The sequence below is a fragment of the Mastomys coucha genome, chromosome X (genome assembly GCF_008632895.1).
Source record: "Mastomys coucha isolate ucsf_1 chromosome X, UCSF_Mcou_1, whole genome shotgun sequence".
NCBI lineage: Eukaryota > Metazoa > Chordata > Mammalia > Rodentia > Muridae > Mastomys > Mastomys coucha.
The window spans coordinates 124446383-124449986 of record NC_045030.1 but is presented as its reverse complement, the minus strand read 5'-3'; positions in this window follow the sequence as shown (position 1 = coordinate 124449986).

Genomic DNA, 3604 nt, shown 5'->3' with positions numbered 1-3604 from the left:
ATCTTTCCAAACATTTGTGGCTCTCAAAAGGGGCAATAAACTATTCTAGCCCCCATCTTTGAGTTGTTGAAAATGAGAGGCAGATTTCTGTAGATTAACTCACAAAATCCTGGGGAAATCAGATTCAATATCTCTTTCCTTCGCTCTCCCCTGCTTACAGCACCCATACATGAGGATTGTAAGTGAGCCTGAAGCCCTCTGAGAAATCCATACAGTGACAATGGGTGCTAGACCTTGATTTAAGATTAAGTGACAGCTGTGGAGTAATGGTACACATTTAATTTATGAAATACCTGGGTGCCACAAACACTCCTGCCCTGATGGTGAATAGCCCCATATTATCATAGAACTGCCCTCACTACAGGAAGAAGTTAACATGGTATTTTGTTGCCTTCTTGGTGAGTGATGTCATTAAGACAGTGCTAATCACTGAGCCAAGATAGTAATGCTTATGTAAGACAAGTTAGTGAAAAATCACATGAAACAAGATGGTGATTGTGATATCACTAGCCAAGAAGCCAGTGATCAGGTGACTAGCCAAAATGGTGGTACCCACAAAATTCCATAGGTTACTTACTGTCAGTGTGTGCCTCAGTAAGCATGACACCACTAGAATTTTCCAAGCCACTAGCATTTATTTGCACAACCTAATATATTTCTCCTTGTTTTTCCCTTTCCTTTTCCTTCTCAGATACCTACCAGGAAGGAGAAACATAAGATTCAGATAGGAGTCTGACATGGTAAGTATCATGAGAGCTCTTTCCCAGTCAGTCTTTCAGGGCTTGACATCTTGGGTCCTATCTTCCATGAACCTGCACATCTTAGGAATTAACATAACTGAGGTGACAATGAATGAAGAAACAACATACAGAAAAGCTGGGATCATGTAGGTTGTACAAGCTGATGGAGATGCACCAACATCAACTTGGAAACTCTGGGAATTATATTTACATCTAAATTGAGTAAACAGGTTCATTGCATACTGACAAGCAAGGAGGCAGTCTTATCTAATCTTAGTAAGAGTCATTCACTGGGGAGCAGTCTCAAGCTGTAAATGTCCAGGAGGAGGAGGATGCTGTTGTTGACAGTTTCTGTGTACACTGGTTTTAGCTAAAGGTGAACCATTTGTAACATCTGTACTTGGAAGGCTTTGCAATTTCTCTGAGCCTCACCTAGGGAATGTTTTGCCATTTCTCTGAGTCTAAGGCATTGGGGTCCTTGATGATGTAGTTCTTATGTCAACAGCAAACATTCACTTAGACTTCATCTACTTTTTACACATTCACCTAGGGCTTTTTCTGTTCCCTACAACTTTTCCTTTCATACTTCCTAGATGTTCTTGATGAATCTTCATATTAATTTTTGGGTAGTACACTGCAATGCTCAATACTAAATCATAAAAATAATATAAGAAAAATCGTAACAGCTGCTATGCCTAACAAAAACAAAAAGGCCATCCCACACCATCAGGGAATTCATGATAGACTGCCATTCCTACATCAACACAGTGGATGGGCCAAATTATTTTCCTACCATAACATCTTTCCATCGCACCCTAGGTTTTACTCCCTTATCCTTTGGCGATCAGTGCCACTCTGCAGGGTAGGTCATCTTCTGTGCAATATTTTATTTTACTTTTTTCTGTGCAATATTTTCCATTTAAAAAGAAAATAAGGCTTTATTTAGAGAATTGGTAGGAGGAGAAAATTCTCCCATTTTCCTGATTGTTGTTTGAGACATCTGTGGGATCTTTGTATAACAGCCTATCCCTCGGGTTGTATAGAATGCCCACATTGTGAAATTATTTTATGTTGTGCATGGAAATTTTTATAAGCAAGAACTTGTCCATCTTGAGTCATTTGTGCTTCAACAAGGAATGTGGCAAAGCAATGAACTGTAGAATGGTTTGTAGCTTCCCTGTGTGAGCAGAGGCCTAAATGCAATAAAAGTATAGGTACCAACAGAAGCAAATTGTACTCTCCCAAAAGGGAACACATGAGGAACATCCATCTGTCAAAGAGCATTGGGATGTAACCCTCTGGGGTTAACATTCTCATGCATGACAAGCTGGAAAGAAAAACATTGGGCACATTGCTTTATTAATTATTTACCTAATCTACTCTCAGGAAAAGACAAATTCTTTATATGAAAAGGAAGAATTTTCATATTATAGAGTATGTCTATCACTGGCTTTTATCCCTGCATAGCAACAGTGAAGCAGAATAAAGACTAAGACCAAAGTACCTGCTCATGTATAACCCTCAGGCAATGACTAGAGAAGACATGAATGTGACCAAATATGGCCAACACAACAAGCCCACTGACACTTGGCACAAGAATTCCTAGGTCCTATGAAAAAGGTGCTATAAGTCTGACCAATGTCGGTTCAAGTTATCCCTTCTATATAGGAGAGGTCACTAGAAGAATGGGAGTAAAAGTCAAAATCTTCTAAAACCATGGAGACTGCAAAGAGTTATGCTTGTTGAGCTGAGAGGTAGGATGCACATTGTTCTTTACAACTTGGTAAAGAGTGATAAGTACTATACTATTGCCAGAAACCTCTCTAATGATAGTCTTAGCTGAATCAAAGAGTTGAGAGCATGTGACCTTGGGAAAAATAAACCCATGACTTGATGAAAAGTATAATATCTTGGATGGCTAAAGATGAGAATCAAGCTGTTCAGGGTAATTAGCCAAAGAACATTGCCAGGCAGTAGACTATTGCCAGAGCTGATATTGATGTCCTGAATATGGGATGGTAATTGTGTCTGTGGTTTACCTAGAATTTCTATACACATTGGTGCCCACTGAGATTAATTTTGCCATCAAGTCATAGTGAGGATTTAGAACCCTGAAAGAGCAATGTCCCAAATGTATCCATTGCAAAATGTTATGCAGTTGCCAAAGTACCCCAGTGAGGACTGTGTATAATTATAGAAATCCTAGTGAAAGAGATGTGGTTGGGTCCCATCTCTGTACTCAACTACTGAGCATAGCTTCTTCCAATGCAACTAGAGCCATCTTAGCCTGAGACATAGGATGTCATGGAGAAGAGGGAATGGTCTCACCTTCTAAAGCTTGGAAAAGTGGAAAATGTTCCTGGATGGTAAATTTAAGTGAGGATCCAACCCAATTAATATATAACAATTTTTGAAAATCATTAAAACATTTGAGACAATTCTTGTGAATATTTAGCTTTTAAGGGAACAGATTGCATTCCTCAGTAATTTTACTGAATTGTTGGAATGGAGATGTCTACTGAAACTTTTCTGGTATAATTTAAAGACCCCAGTCCTAAAGATATTTCTGAAATTGACAAATATCATTGCCAATTTAGAAGAATCAGGATGGCTGATTAGAATATTACCCATAAAAGCCATAGGGGCTTTGTCACATAGAGCTTCATAGCTTTCACTGCAAATTCCTGACACATAGAATAACTGTTTTCCTTCCCTGAGGAAGAACTTTCCATCGAAAGTGCTGTCCAAGTAGACCATGTTCAGTCAAAGGACAGGCAAAAGCAGATTTTTCAAGATCACTGGTGTGTTGACTTGTGAGAATAATCCCCATAAACTCATATATTTGACAATATAGCCCTTAGTTG